The following is a 17,443-nucleotide window of genomic DNA, read 5'->3' on the forward strand; positions in this document are numbered from 1 at the left end:
TATATATATATATACACACGTATATATTTAAATATTTATTGTTAAGTTTTATAATAAATCTGGTCAAATTATTTAAATTTAAATGTCATTGAGATGTATTCATTGAATAGTGATGGACAACAGAACAACTTTTTATAGAAGTAGGCCATGTAATCACCTCTTATACCTGCCCCTTTCTCTCCCTATATGATTTAACTGTTCTTTGCTTGGTTTCCTAATCATGTCATATGTATACATGTCATATATACATACACACATACATAATATATATACATACATATTGTATATATACACACACATATATATATAATTATGTATGTATGTAATATACACATACATGATTTTTTTGTATCTATGTAAAATCTACTGTCCACAAATGAGAGAAACCAGGTGTCAGTTGCTTTCTGGATCTAGTTTATTTTGTTTAATACAATCTACAGTTGCATAAATTTTGCTTCATGGTTGAGTAAAATTTCATTTGTGTGTGTGTGTGTGTGTGTGTGTGTGTGTATAAACAGATGCAAGGAATATATATATATATATATATATATATATATATATATATATATATATATATACTGTTGCTAGATACCCAAACTGATTCTGTACCTTAACGCTTGTGAATGGAGCTGCATTAAACATAAATGTGCACCTGCTGGCAATGGTATGGGGAAACATGTTGGCAGGAATGCAAATTAGTACAGCCACTATGAAAATGAATTTGAAGGTTCCTCAAGAAACTGGAACTAGAGCTATCCTAGGACCCAGAAATACCTTATAATGTTTAAGAACCTTTATTAATCCATTAAGTCTCAAAAACAGCTAGCCAAATTCTGCATCATTTGTAAATTGTATGAGGATAGAGATAACACTGCTAGAGTCTGTGCTTAGTAGGTTCACCTGATTTTCACACCAGTGAGTCTCAAGGGAAGAATCATAGGTTGTCTCAGTATTGAAGCCAGTACCCTCTGAAAACACAAAAGGTGCCCTTAGCTAATCAGAATGCTACACTGGCTAATTTGTAAGCATAGGTTGAAATTGTTCTTTCTGATCCTGACATGGTATTAAGTAGCTAGATTTTGCTTCTCTGCTACCAAGTGAACACCACCAAATTCTTTCCACTTGCCCCTCATTCCATTTGACACATGGCTTACTTCAGATGGTCATTGTGTCCCTGTTATTAAACACAGCTGCAGCAGCATGAATCTCTACCAAGTTCATCAGCACACTGCAGCTGACTGTTTTAATCCATGGACTGCAGATGGGGGGAGCTGCCATGGCAAATAAACAGCACCTTGCATATAGGGGCATGTTTTGAGTAAAAATCGAATGCTTATAACTTTAGCTTATTCCCACAGCTGTTTTGTTGGGATTAAGAACTGTGGATAAATTGAACCATACACTTACTTTTTATTGTCTGGGTTGTTTCTTTCCATATTACAAAATATTATAAACACAGAGACATGGAAAGGAGGAAAATATTTAATTTTTTATCACTTTACTTTTTTCCAATTTTATTTGTACTACCTCTCAGATTGTTTCCTAATTTTTTACTTTTTTCTTCTGTTTTGCACTCATTTTAATGTCCCCTTAGTAAATAGATAGGAAAGCAGAGTGAGAGCAAGGCGCCTCACCATGGTGCCAGAGATTTCAGATCCCCATAGTCTGTGCACATTGAAACTTTAGTAAGGAACCTGGGAAATGAGTAGATGGCTCACAGCAAAGTACCCTTCAAAAGCTTGAGGACCTGAGTTCAGATCTCCAGAACTCACATCGGAAGTCAGATGTAATGGAATGTCCTGCTTATCCTAGTTCTGGCAAGACAGAAGAAAGGCATTCCTATCCCTGGAGGTCTCTCATCAGCTGTCTTTCCAAATTGGTTGGCTGCATATTCACTGTGAGTCTGTCTCAAGAAATAAGGTGAAAACCAATAGAAGAAAGCAAGTTGACATCAACATCTGGCCTTCAGAAGCATGTGCACACATATGTGAACATGCTCCCTACACCTATACAACACATGAATACAAACACATATATAATACGCACATGCATGCCATAAAATTAAATTGTTAATGACCCCTTACTGAGTCGCATATGTTCTCAGCCCAAAAGCTAGTATTTTCACCAAAGATAAAGCAGAGGGAAACAGTGACAAGTGGCATCACTTCCCAAAGTCACACTTATTATAAAAAGAAGCAGTCACCCTAAAGTCCTTTCTCACCTTGTCACCTGGTGTCTGCAGATAATGTGAATGGAAAGAAATGGGGATGTGCCATCTTTTCAGAATGTCAGAAGGCATTTTTAGGGCCATTTTGTCTTTCAGCTACAACCAAATAAATTACACTGGATTAAAGTAGTGTAGGTCATTTGCAGAAACACAGCCCAAGGACCTTTACCTTGCTAAGGCAGCCCACATTTCAAATTAATCCTTTCTTTATGCTTTGCTTCAGAACTCTGGTTAAGATTAAGCATTGAAAGAAATGATTTAATTCCAGTTGTACGAAGATATGCAGTAGTTTTAAGAATGTTTTTTTCTCTTTCATCCTTAAGAAGGGAAGAGTTGATCTGCAAATATATATTAAAGTGCACTGTGCTGGGGAGACAGGCTATGGTCCTATGAACTTCTCACTCGCTATGAAGTGTCAGAGCTGGGTCTGGAGGGAGTTGGTGGTGTTCATCAAATCCCCTGTAGTTTAGATCTCAGAGACTGTCTTATCCAAGGTTCGGAGAGCAGAGAGAAAGGAATACCAAACACCCATCTCTGTGTGTTTGTCAAGTTGGCTTATGGGAAAAAGAACAGAAAGCAAGAAATTAGCTAACTGTGTATAAAAGCAAGAAAACCTGGAAAGGTATTTTACTGCTCAAGGAGTGGGAAAGAATCAGAATTGGAAATAACATATATCCTGCTGTAAATATTTTTAACCTCCCCTCTAATCAAAGTATCTTTTGTTTCTATGTTGACATTAGCCACCAACTTTTTTAAGATACAGCTTTATTTAACTCTTGAAAAATCTATGTATGTATACAATGTTTTGATCATATCTACATCCACTTCCTCTCCTCCAACTCCTCCAAGACAGCCCTCCCACCATAGCTCATTTCCAACTTCATGTAGTCGTCTTTTTCTTTTTTTTTTATTTAAACCCACTGAATCTAATTAGTGCTACCGTGTGTGCATGGGTTTAGGTCATTTACTAGAGCATGGACAACCTCTAAGGGGCTATATCCTTAAGGAAAAATAACTCACTCTCAGCAGCCATCAACTGCCAATAGTTCCTTGGCTAGAGATGTGGCTTTGGGAACTCCTTCCCTAGCTACATTAGAGTTTATTTTGTTTTGTTTTGTTTTTTTGAGGCAAGGTTTCTCTGTGTAACAGTCCTGACTATCCTAGAACTTATTATATAGAGTAGACTGGCCTTGAACTCAGAGAGATCCACATGCCTCTGCCTCCTGGGACTAAAGGCATGTGCCACCACACCTGACTGCCACATTAGAATTTTGACTGACTTGATCATGTGTGAGTATTATGAAAGCAACCACAGCTGACTGTGAGTTCATTTGTGCCATAGCCCTGTCATGGTTAGAAAACACTGTTTTTTTTCTAGTCCCTCAAAATCTACAGCTGCTAAAAGCTTTACGACTCCTCTTCCAAGGTGATCCCTGATCCTTGGAGCCTCCAACTTTTTATTGCAACTCTTCACATCGTTAGCATATATGATTATCAAAATTCAGAGATAGTTGCAATTTGTTCAGTAATTGTATGGATTTGTTTGATATGCAGCATGCTAGGCAAACACAGAGATCTAGACAAAAGTCCTTCTCCTTCTAAAGTAGATAAGGCAGTTATGAAAGGAAAAGAGATAACTAAGAAATATTAATAAGCTATTAGAAGGTAGAAAATGTTTGTTTATAGGCCAACCTGGTATGAATACAAATACTCATGAGAAAGTGAACATATACCAAGATAGCTGGAGAAATATTCAAGAGAAGAAAGAATTCTTAGGTAAGTTTCTTCCAGGGCTTTCCAGAGAAACAGAATTAATTGTTAAATATTTAGAGAATTTATGAGCTTATGGTTTGACTCTGGTGAATCTCAGTAGCTTGTACCTGGCCACAGTGGAAGAACTGACAAGTCTTGCCTATGAAGAGCATTTGAGTAGAGCTGGTTTACCAGCATGCCACTGCCCTGGTTCACTATTCACAAAGCAAAAACAGTCATCTGTTCCTACCAATAGTACTGAGGGGTACAGGTGAAGTGTAAAGCATGCAGCATGGCATCAAGACTCCATGGTAAAGAGATGGGTCCGACAAAGGGATAGCAAGTGCCTAGATGAGCAGTAGGTTGAGTAGCTGGGGCACAGTACTCTTTCAGTATCTCAGCATCCAACATTGATTTAGATGGATTTCCTCTCCAGGTGTGCTCTGACTGTCTTGTGGGGTACTCTTCACCTTGCCTCTTATCACTGTCTCTGTAATCCATATTACTCTCTCCTAGTCTTATTCTTTTAGCTTCAACTATAACTGACAATTTTATGGCTACACACCTCTACTTTCAGGCTAGAAGTTTCCTCCTAGACCAGCACATCTTCAAAATGTCAACATGTTTCTCCTTCGAGTTATGGTACAATTTTTTACTTACTAGTCATATGCTCTACAACAAGTTGTTAAACTTCTCTGTACTTATTAATAAAATAAAGATGGTCATACACACAATGTATGATGTTGGTGTGCTTTTGGATCACTCATTTGTGCCCTAAAACAACTTACAGTATTTAGAAGAAAAGATATGTTGTAAGTGGTGTTGAAGAGTCCCTACTACAGTCTGCAGTTCTTAACCATCCATGAAATAAACAAGAACAAGGTGAGGCTTCTCAGCAGTGCTTAAATAATATTTTTAAAAGGGTGGGATTATTTGATGTCACTTTAACTCTCAACATTTCATTTACTGAAAGTGAGCTTTTTTTAGTCCTTTACCATAAATACTAAGCTTTTCATTTACTCTTATGTAACAAAATTAATTCTAACATTGTTTTAAATTATTAATCCAAATCTTGCAGGAAATGCTTTTCCTCTTCAGCACCTCTTATACCTGGGGATCAGGTATGCAGAGTTTATTCTCCACTAAATTAAGTACTTGACTTTGTTGCTGAGAAATTACTCAGTAATGAATTTCACATTTTCAGTCATTCACATGAAGAAAATCTAAAGAATGAATTTATACTTCCACATTTTATACTTTTTATAAAATAGGAGTATACATTAAGATGTTACTAGTTCACATTCATCTTCTCTGTACTTTCTCTTGGTCAAAACCAATGCTCAGAAATATTGGAAGTTTTTATAATTTACAATGAGTCATTTTTATACATACAAAGAACTCCTATTAGATTCAATGAAAATATAAATCATGTACCCTGTTTTAAATCTTTTTAACAGAAACAAAATTGCCTTGGGAAGTGTATGAGTTTCCAAGAAAATTTTAAGGCTTACATCTGAGGTATTTTTGCATTTGACATCTTTCAATTTTGTGAAACATTTGGTTGGAAAATAATTTAAGTTGGCCAAAAAAGGTGACATACTGTAAGTAGATATGGATTGGACTAAAGAATATAATCTTATTTTCAAGTAAAGCAACACAATAATTTTCAGTCCCTCAATCTCATCATATAATTTTCATCCAAAGCACTCACAATAACTGCTGTTTGCAAAACATGCCTACTCCACACTCTTCAAAGACTGCTTTTTGTCATCACAGATGCCAACACCAAATGCCAAACAGTGTTGGCACCTATAAAATTGCTGTCATTGCTCATTAGCAGGCATCATAATGCCTTAATAATATTCTCTGTCATTATCTGAGTCTGTTCAGATAACAGTGAAACACATCTTTCTTGCCAAGTCACAAGACTATTTGTATTATGCTACTTAGGGCCAACCTAGGCTATCCAACTGGATTACACAAAGAAAGAGCTCCAGAAATTTGGAGGCAAGAAGGCATCCTTTCCATCTACCTGACAGCATGGAGCTCATTGCTTTAGAAGAGGCAGTATGTATGTTTTACTGGGTGGCTATCTGTCACCCAGGGATTCCACAAAGAGGACAGCCAAGTATCCAATGGAAAATGTTTTCTGATTCAGAAGTGCTGTACATTAAGTCTTCACTAAAATTCAAGTAACAGCTATATGGACTTCTCAAATTAATAAAACCTGAATTCCAGCAGCCCAGATAGATTGCCCTGCAAGTTCCTACACTACCCAAAGGTAGATGAGTAGTGAAAACTTTAAAAATTCATTGTCCAAAAGGGCAGATTTTTACATTGCATAATACATTTAAGCAGATTGCAACTGTGAGAGAAGAAAAGAAACCACCAGGACCCTCCAGTGGGGTGAGGTTCTTAAGTGTCAGCTCTCTCTTGGTCAGGAAGGAAGCACTGAAATTACTCATTATCAACTAAAGGAAGGAGAAAACTGTAGCCAGCTGTACTTGCTGTTTGTCTGTTTGTGCAATCTGTGATCACCACACCTAATGAGAAAGCCTGGGCTACTGTAGAAAATCTCTCTTTGTAGCTGAACATGCAGCCAATTAGCCATAAGGCACTATGCCAAATGGAATGGAAGAGAAATATGGAAGGGGAAGAGAAGCCAAGGCAGTGATTGGCAAGTGACTGTTCCTCTCCCCACTGCTACAGCTTTCACTTATTTCATTTGCCAGAGTTATGGATAAACATGCATCCCAGCCCTGCAATGCTGGCTTTATCTCAGTGTCACTTCCATAACCCGATTGCAAAGAGATCCTTTTTACTGAGCTGTGTTTCTGTAGTTTCCACCATCAGTCTTAATGGTCAACTTGATGAAATCTGGAATTACCTGGCAGGCAGGTCTTTATACATGTCTATAGGAATTTATAATGTAGGCGATAACATCAGTCCACTGGGAGTAATGCCATCCCCTGGGCTGGCATCCTGGACTTCAGTGAAAAAGGAGAAATGGAACTGAGCACAGGCACTCATTGCCCTCTCCTTCTTGACTGTGGATGTAATGTGACTAGCTACCTCAATCCCCCACCACCTTGAATTCCTCTGCTGTCATGGACTATAAGCCAAAATAAACCCCTCCTCTCTTAAGTCATTTTTGGTCAAGTTTATTTTTTCAAAGCAGTGAGAAATGGGACTAATGCAATAACCTAAATTAGATTTTAAATCGAATGAAAAGTTTGGAAATAAGCATCATGATACAGACTCATTTACAGGGCAGAGGTAATAGCAAAGGGAAGTTTGCTGAAAGTTACTGGTTTGATATCAGCAATCAGTGAAGAACATTTACTACAAACCACTTCTCAGTATCTCCTGTACATAGGGATTAGATGTTGAAAGACTTCAAACAGTGACTGAGATCACATACGATTTATCTACAGTACAAAAATCTAGTTCGGAGGGATTTGGAATTAGGGCTTTAAACGGAACTCAAAATGGAACTTGCTCCTGCTCCTGTCTTCGCCTGTGATGCCGTGTCACCACCTCTGAGGACAGGATAGACGAACACCAGGTCTTAACAAGTCATACCACCTGCGGTTACCTATCTATGGAATGGGTTTACTCCCACACTTTATCAACATCCATTTCCCATATGGGAATCAAAAAAGCAAAATGAATCTAGGACAAGCTACAGTTTTCATGCTGGGATCGTTTAGACTCCAGCAGTCTTCCTATTTGTTAGTTTAAGATAGCTGTGTTTTCTTAATTAGGAAGCCCAGTGGAAAACAGACTTGAAACTTGAGATTCTTGTGCTTAATGGTACAATAAATGGAACACTGATTGCTAGGATAATAAACTTATTGTCTATATATTTGTACAAGAATGACAATGAACGTACAGATATGGAGGAGTGATACGTTATTAAATATACTGAGCTGCTTACTATTGGTATGATATATTAAGGCTAGAAGATGAGATGTGTTTTGCAAAAAATAAGCAAAACATTGATTGACATGTTGCCTTCTCAAAGTCACTGTACTAGGACTTCTACAACATTCTCAAATTCCTAAATTCTTCCCAGGTGCTCTCCCCAAGTATGCAGCCACATAAGATGTATGAACCAAGGAAGGAAGACTTTCAGAAGAGGGATGAGCAAAGATGAGTACAGACCACGAGTTAGTATAGTGAGTGCAGAAATGTGGCATAGTTTAGCCGTTGAATTACAAGGTCAAGTACACCAGTATTTCTATTTCTTTGTGCTCCAGAGTGTAGCTCATGGAAGATAAAGAGATTTATGTATCTGTCAAATTACCATAAAGATCTTGGAAATGTACTTTAGAGAAAATGGAAATATATGTTAAGGTAGTTTTACTTCCTACGTTCAATTTAATGTATTCTTAGGGCCAAAAATATTTTTGAGGTCAAGTCAATGAATAGCGGTTTTGTTTGGTTTTGTCTTGCAGCAAACCCAGAATAAAGTTAGAGAAATGGTGGTGAGTACGGTGACTAATCCCTCATAGGGAATATTTACTGAGAAAGAATAGGCTATAAATTAAAGGCTCTGTAGTTTCTCACTGGTGTTTATTCCTTCTCCTCTCCATGCCTGAGAAATAATGAGAAAGATTATAAATTGGATGTTAAAACCAATCAAATGAGAAGGCACAAATGTTTTTATTTTAAAATACTGTGAACATAGACCAGTCAAATTTTATATAACATCAGCAATGTGAAGATAAACAGTTTAACAGATTTTTTCTTGGATAGATTCCCAATAAAATTTTTAACTTGTACATATTCATATTTATTTTGTTTGTTTTTATTATATTTGTATTTAAAATACTTTTTAAGTTTAAATATATTTTGATCATGTTCTTCCCCTTCCCCAAACACTTACAGATCTACTCCCCCTCCCTACACAAATAATTTTAAGTTCTTTCCACAAACAAACAGACAAACAAAACCCTATACAAAAGCAAAACCTCCCCAAACCAAGAAAACAAAATAAAACACCTCACCAAAACCCACACCAAACTATAATCAAATAAAAGCACACACACAACAAAACAAAACAACTCTACGTAGCCCGTTATACATTGTTCAGCTACTCCTGAACATAAGGCCTGCCCTGGAGCGGTTGATATACCCAGTGTCACTCCACTGGAGAACACTATAATTTTCCCACTTCCAGCAGGTATAAGTGCCAGTTCAGTTTTTAACCTTTAATTTAAAAACCTAGGTTAATAAAAACTTAGCTAGATTTTTATTCATTCATTCATTTTTTAAAATATAATAAAACAAAATACAATAAGATAAAACAAAAGCTATCACATTGACGTTGGACAAATTAGACAAACCAACAGAAGGAAAAGAGCCCCAAAGAAGGCACAAGAATCGGAGACCCACTCATTTGCACACTCAGGAATCTAATAATAAAAATACTGAACTGGAGGCCATAATATAAAATGCAGACGATCTGATACAGACCATGTGTTTCTGCTCAGTCTCCTTGAGTTCGTAAGAGCTTTGCTCATGTTGATTTAGAGGACCTTGTTTTCTTGGTGTCCTCCATTCTCTCTGACTCTCATATCTTTCTGCCTCCTCTTCCATAGGATTCTCTGAGCTCTGAGGTGAGGAATTTGATGGAGATATTCCATATAAGGCTGACTGTTTCAAGGTCTCTCACTCTCTGCCTAATGTCTGGCTTTTGGTTTCTATATTTGATCCCATCTTCTGCAGAAGGAAGCTTCTCTGATGATAGCTGAATAAGGGACTGATCCATGAGTATAGCTGAATATTATTAGGAATCATCTTAACTCTACATTCCCTGCCTTTCTTAGACCAGTATTACCTTGTTTTACCCGATGTCTCTGGTCTATCTAGTCTCAGGTTCTTGGTCACCCAAGCAGTTTTGGATATGAGTTCCATCTGATAGTTACGTTTCTCTTTTGAGAGTATACAGAGTACATACCCATGCCAAAGATGAAAAGTGAATGCTCTATTTAGGCACCAATTCAACATCTCCATGTTCAATGAGTTGTATAGGTGTTGTCTTCAAAATTGGGTCTTGCTGTCAGTTTGTGGAGAGAAACCTATAATCTTGGCACCAGCCTGGGTTGTTTTAACTCAATAAAACTTTAATCATACACACTTATGGTACACCTCACACAGGCTTCTCTTTACATCATCTGAATCCAAAGTATATTACGTTCTCTTACCATTGTTGCAAGTCAGGTCATTGAGTGTGACTTTCTATCTTTTAACACAGTGTCTAATTTCTGCTTACTATGTGTAAAGTATTAGATACATTTGAGTAACTGATCCACAATAATTGTCAACAGGAATACTCACAACGCCATAAACCCATGAAACATCACTAATATTACATTTAAAGCTGGGTGTGGTGGCATATACCTGTAGTTGCAGTGCTTGAGAGTCTCAGCAAGACAATTGTGAATTTGAGGAGAGCCTGGACTGTAAAGGAAGAACCTATTAGAAACAAATAAACACAAAATAAGTTTACCAGACTCTGAACATTTGAAGTCCTTGGCTTTTGAGGGAATATCTCCTTATTGTGAGTATTTGTCAAATAAATAATAATTTTGACTTGATAGTATCAGGGATATTTTGTACACCATTTACTGTGTGACAAATTTTGTTCTATAGAAAATACTGGGACACTCCCATACATGGTTTAACATCCCGCTGTGAAAACCAGACAAGGGTATTACAACAAAAGACATGTGTAGACTAGTGTCCTTGATAAGCACAATGAAAAAATACTCAGTAAATCTATGGCAAGTTAAAAATTATACACCGTAGTCAAGTAGGAATTTTTGTTAAAGAAATGAGTCCATAGATGTAAATCAATGTGTTTTATATAACTTAACACAATTAGGGATAAAATTATTTGATCATTTTAACAAAAAGATCATTCAAAATAATTTATACATTCAAAATAATTTACTCTTTTCATATTAAAATATTAATAAATTAAGAGGAATATGCCTTAGCACAAGCCTACCACTGATATTGTACTCAATAGACAAAGAGCTGAAAGCTTTGCCCCTAAGATTAAGAAGACTAGGATGCCCACTCTCAAAAACCTCTATTCAGTAAATATTGGAAATCCTTTCCAGAACAGGACAAGAAAAAGAAAGAAACAACATCCAAATTCTAAAAAAAAATGAAATCATATTATCTCTTATTATAGAGACATGATCTTATGCTTAGAAACTACACCAAACTGCTTTCAGAAGTATCAAGTCTATCCCCAGGAAAATTGTAGATTCAAACAACAGCATGAGGGCTGTCACAGTGGCTAGAGGCAATTGCCACTAAATCTGACCATCTAAGTTCAATCCCCAAGATCCCCCATGGTGGAAAGAGAGAAATAATTTATGAAAGGTGTCCTATGACCTCCATATACTATGGCATGCACATGCACATACATGTGCAAACACACACACACACACACACACACACAAATGCAATAAAATGTATATTAATAACATGAAAAATCAGATAGCCAAATAAATTATATATATATATTTCTGAAAAAAATTGAATATCCTTTCACAAAAAAATAGAACTAAAATGTACCATGCCTTACACCACTAACAAAAGTTACTCGCCGGGCGGTGGTGGCGCACGCCTTTAATCCTAGCACTCGGGAGGCAGAGCCAGGCAGATCTCTGTGAGTTCGAGGCCAGCCTGGGCTACCAAGTGAGTTCCAGGAAAGGCGCAAAGCTGCACAGAGAAACCCTGTCTCGGAAAAAAAAAAAAAAAAAAAAAAAAAAAAAAAAAAAAAAAAAAAAAAAAAAAAAAAACTACAGCAACAAAAATTCACACATAACTCGATGGTTGAGTACTTGCCTAGCATACATGAGACCCTGGGTTTGATCCCTATTACACAGTAAATAGAATAATAGAATCACTAAAAATGGGTTGAAGAATTATAGTTAAATCTGAAGACATAAAGTCCTTTGATGTAGATGTGGAGGAATAGCCCCTTTTATACTGCTTGGCAATGACGTTTTAGCGTTTTAGGTATGGCCCTATCATGGTAATAGTGATTGTCACTAGAAGAATCACCTAAAAGACAAAGATCCTGGCTTAATTAGACTGCGTTAATTGAAGTCAAGAGACCCACTCTAAATGTAGATGACAACATTCTATGAGTTGACTAAACAAAATGGGAAAAGTGAACTGAGTACCAGTATTCACTTCTTTCTGGTCCTTGACTGTGGATGAAATGTGATCAGGTACATGTTTCTGCCACCATAATTTTCCCACAATGATGAGCTGTGCCCTCAAACTGTGATCTAAATAAACTCTTCCATCATTAAATTAGTTATGTCAGGTATTTTATGAGAGCAATAACAACAACAACAAAACTAATACTGACTCTAAAGGTATGAACAGTAAACATGAAAAAAAAATCCTGAAAAGCTGCTGCACAGCAAAGGGACAATCATTGAAATGAAAAAAGTCAAGCTGTGGAGTGCCAGGAAAGATCATCCAAATCTCATGTCTTATAATAAGTCAGACTCTAAAATATACAAATATCAATTCACCTCAGAAACAACAACAGCATAAAAAACTGGGCAAATGACCCAACTAGACATTTTTTTTCAAAGAAGATATGCAAATTGACAAGAGGTAACCAAAAGTTTGAATTACAAATCATGCAAATCACAACATTAAATATTGTGATAAAATATTAATTCCTCTAGAATGGTTAGAACCAAAGAAATAAGATGTGCATGTTGTTAAAGATATAGGGGAAAATAATTCTTGAACACTATGGGTAGAAATGAAGGTTGCCTTGCCCATGTCAAAAGGATAGTTTAAAATTTCTCAAAAAAAATAAAAATAAAAACAGAACCACCAGAGCATCCAGCCATCCTTGTAAAATAAAAAGAATGTGGCAAAGAGACATCTACACTCCCCTGTTCATTGCAGTATTATTCATAATAGCTAAGACGTGTAAACAACATATATGTTGATGATTGAATGGATTAAGAAAATGTTTCATAAACACACACATGCACTAACAAATGCATGTATATATATGCACACATACATGTTCACCTCATAGAACATTATTCAATCATGTGTAAAAGGAAACTCTGCCATTTGCAAGAACATAATTGAGCCCAGAGAACAGTATACTAACAATTCACACAGAGAAACTTTAAAAAGTGGTAACAATTATATCTATAATATTTTTAAAAACAAAAGCAATTCAAACTCATGAAAACAGTAGAATAATAGAGATGGCCAGCAGTTGAGGAAATGGAGCATGGAGAGAATGATCAATGTATACAAAGTTTTAGGTAAATAATATTTAAGAATCAAATGCATAGTTTTTTGCAGATAGAAGAACATTAATAGGATTGGAGCAGTGTGTATAAAAATTGAGCTATATATCCAACTCTGCTTGTTAGAAAACATTAGTATCCCACTTTTCAGATTAAGAATTATTGGTTCAAAGTACATGACAGCTGTTCATTGTTTTGTGAAATTTTATGATCATATAACCTTCCTTCTGACACAGCTTTTGTAATGCCCAAAGCACCAAAAATTTGTGCCGCCAAGAGACCATTTTGGGAAACATTCTATGAAATGTGTTTTATATTGGAGGGTCAAGTAAATTAGCCAACCACATGCCACACTCACAAGCCAGTACCCACTGATGCTCCTCATCCTCAAAGCAACTGCTGTGGGCATGAGTTTAAGGATCCTCTTGAAAAAGCAGGGATACTAACATCCTTCTGGATGTGTATAAAATTCCAGCTCTCAGGGCTCCCTCCCAGCAGTCATGTATTCCAATCACCATGTCTTACAAGGAGAGCGTAAAACCATTAGGAAAGGGGTAAAACCTCAAAGACTTGAATTAAAAATTTAGAGTTTAAACTTATAGGTCTGTATACACACACACACACACACACACACACACACACACACACACATATATATATACTATGGATGTGTATAATACACATAATATATAGCTTATGTTGCATATAACATAATTTTAAAATTACTTTATATTTATATTATGCATATATGTGATAATTAAATTTATCTCACATATAACATGTATATTTATATATTATACATATTTATATATTATAGGTATAGAATATATATATTAATCTTTTAACAAATTAGACTATTAACTTTTGAATCAAAATACTTGGTTTCCCAACTCTTTTGTAAGTGTCTTAGGGTTTTCTTTTGACGTGAAGAGACAGCATGACCACAGCAACTCCTACAAAGAAAACATTTAATTGGGGTGGCTTGCTTACAGTTTCAGAGTTTCAGTCCATCATCATTAAGGGGAACATGGCAGCATGCAGACAGATGTATTGCTGGCTACATTTTGACCAGAAGGTATCCAGGAAGTCATCTGACTGTCACACTGAGTGAAGCTTGAGAAAAGAGACCTCAAAGCTGGTCCCCACAGTGACACACTTCCTCCCAACAGACCACACCTCCCCAACAAGGCCACACTTCTTAATAGTACCACACCTGTTGGGGAGCATTTTCTTTCAAAACACCACAGTGAGGGATGAAAATCTGTTCTTTGCTACCCTAAATATTTTTGCTCCTATTAATCACATGTGCACACACACCTGCTAACAGATATATCTTCAGGGAGTGATCAGAGGTACCTTTTCATCAATGGTTCCTCTGAGATAACTGTGCTGGAGTGGTTAGCTCACATATTCTTCCTCTTCCCCTGAAAACCTGGAGCTTTGGGGGTTGTAAGTCTCACTGAGGGCTCCTGGCTCAGAAACACTCCTCTCAGCACTCTCCTGACGTTATTAATGGCCCCGATGTACAAACCTAGAATAAAATAGAATTAAAATCCAAAGTTAATTTCAAGCTCCATTAGAAATTAAAGGTGTTGGGAAAGAAATCAATATTTGCCCACTGCAAAATGACTAAATTCAAAGCAATTAATTCCATTATTTTGTAACTTCTAAAAACTATAAAGGAAACTCAAACTATAAAATGCCACCACACTCACACACATACACACTGTGTGTGACTACAAATAATGTGAATGAATGTCCCAAGACAACAGCAAAAATCTATTTTATTACTTTATAGCTACAACGTGTAGTATGTACTCTAAAATGTGTCTTGAAATAGGGCCAATTATCCTGTAAAGTTCGTGGTTGTTTCCGCAATTATCAACACACTGATGTAAATCTGGGGGAATTTAGGGGCATTAGAGCAAAGGGATTTATTTAAGGGGAATAAATGTATCCTTTTCCTTAATTTTACTTTCTGTTTTCCAGCTTCCTTTTAAGTCTTGCTGTAGATTACCAAACAAACGACTCTGGAGCCCTGCATCCCCAGCTAGTATAAAGTATTCTGCAACCTGTAGAGTTGTGGGTCATGGGAGACGTAAAAGCAAAGCTCTGTAAAAGCTTTTTCATGTCAGAGCCCACACCACTCCTTCCTGTAATGTCTTTTGGGGGAAAGTCTGAGTTTACAAATGGATTTTTTGCAGGTCCAGAAAGATCAACGTCAAAAGGCTCTGAGTCAGACCTTGTGATGGTAATGTGTCACTCATCCGTTCCAGTCTCAGGAAGGGTCCTCATGGGAGCCAGCTCTAGCCTCATTCCTCATGACAGCAGATTGGAGTGAACACTGGGAAAAGATAATAACAGGTCACAACAGCTATTGGCTAAGGAAAGGTTATGGTCCTCCAGTCTCACCTTTGTCTATTTGTGACAAAAATGGTCAATATGATTAAGGGGTGAAGAAAAAAAAATCATTCCAGGCACCAATAGTACCCTCACACTGGTCGGTAAGAAAAGAGAGCAATGATCAGCAAAGATTTTTATCCCTTGAAATACATTTTCATACATCTGTCCAATGGCTAGTAATCAACCATTTAGCCTCTTTACAATGGTATCTTTAAAAATTCTATTTGATGTAGTTTCCTTGATTGTGGCTTGTCTGACCTAAGAGTAGAAAGCTCAGCTTCATGGGAAGCTGCCTGGACCACCAACCTCTACCCATTGTCTTTTTTGGTTCCACATTTCCTCTGACAAAAACCTAACAGGCTAACGTGACTTCCAGTGTCTTTCTCCAAACTGTTCAACTTCTTTCTTCTTGTGATATTTTAAGTGGAGAATATATGTTGGAGAGTAACAGACTTGGTCTTCACCCTCTTCTTAAGTATACTGGAGATGATAGTTTTCACCTTGAAAGTTTTTCTTCTGGGTCTCAGATCTTATGCAATGTGAAATGGAGGTTCGTTATTAGTCATACATAATAGGCCATCAAAAGCAGTGGCCCTGGATGTAAGAGTATAATGGCCATTCCTAGCACTCCTGGGCACTGAAAATTCTCTCCTTTTAACACAATCTATCCACAAGAAAACTTAGATGCCTCTCATTACCAACTGACATAGAAAGAGGTCAAATGAGAGAAGACAAGGCACAGACTGGTAATTCCCTGGAGTCACATTGTACTCAGCCCTGTAGGTACCTGTGAACTCTTCTCTTTGGCTTCCCTATTCACCTTGTCACTGTAACTTCAATTTCCATTTATAAGATGGACATTCTTGCATCTTAATTAGGAGTTCAGAAGATCCCATTTTACTGGGAGTCCAAAACACAGTTAAAATTAAATATAAGTCCTTGTTGAATGACTATCTCTAGATCCCACATATTATGCATCTACAATAAACTCAGCATGTTGGAATTTAGCTTTTTCCTTCTCCCATTCCAATCCTTGGTTCTTTCATATGGCAGCATAGTCCATTAGGAACCAAAGCAGCTACTGGAGGCATCATCTGGAAACCCTCACACCCAATCACTCACCCCATTCAGCATCTTCCATGTCCAAGATTATTGTGTTCCATCTTCTTCTGCAGGTTTATGTCTCAGTGTAGGGTCCTTATGTCTGAATTACTTCAGGAACCTTCCAAGTCTCGATTTGAAAACCTTCAGTTTATTCTTCACAGATTTGCAAAAAAAAAAAAAAGTAGCAGATGCAATCACTTCTCAGGTTAAGACCCTTCAAGAAGTCACCAAGGTTGTCAGATAAAATCTGAAAAATATACATCTCCTCACACTGGACTGTACTCATTCCTCTCCAACATTCCCACTTGCTGCAGCTAAGATGAACATTTTTGATGCTTCCTACAAGCCTTTGCAAACACGGTGTTTCCTATTCCCTTTCTAATTAATTAACTCTAACCTCTTCTTCCTTATCCAGGTAGTCTCAGATATTGCAGGAAGCATTCTAGAATCCCTCTGATTCAAGACACCATGCTCTGTTCCCCACAGCAGGGAACACAGACCTTGTCAGTGAAAGAGTGAGAGAGAAATGGAGATTTAACAACTAATTTTAAACCAAATCACAAGGCAAGAGAAATGCAATAGGCATTCGAGAGGTGCATACTATATGATGAAAGGGGGGCACATACAACCAGCTTGACACCCC

The 17,443-nt window shown here is 37.0% G+C and overlaps 1 protein-coding gene across 1 annotated transcript in view; it reads left to right on the forward strand.

Annotated features, from left to right (window-relative positions):
• Cntnap2 (contactin associated protein 2) overlaps positions 1 to 17,443 on the forward strand; it is a 1,432,736-nt gene that overhangs the window by 642,095 nt on the left and 773,198 nt on the right. The gene's annotated exons all lie outside the window — the stretch shown is intronic.

The sequence above is a fragment of the Peromyscus eremicus genome, chromosome 3 (assembly GCF_949786415.1).
Source record: "Peromyscus eremicus chromosome 3, PerEre_H2_v1, whole genome shotgun sequence".
Classification (NCBI taxonomy): Eukaryota; Metazoa; Chordata; class Mammalia; order Rodentia; family Cricetidae; genus Peromyscus; species Peromyscus eremicus.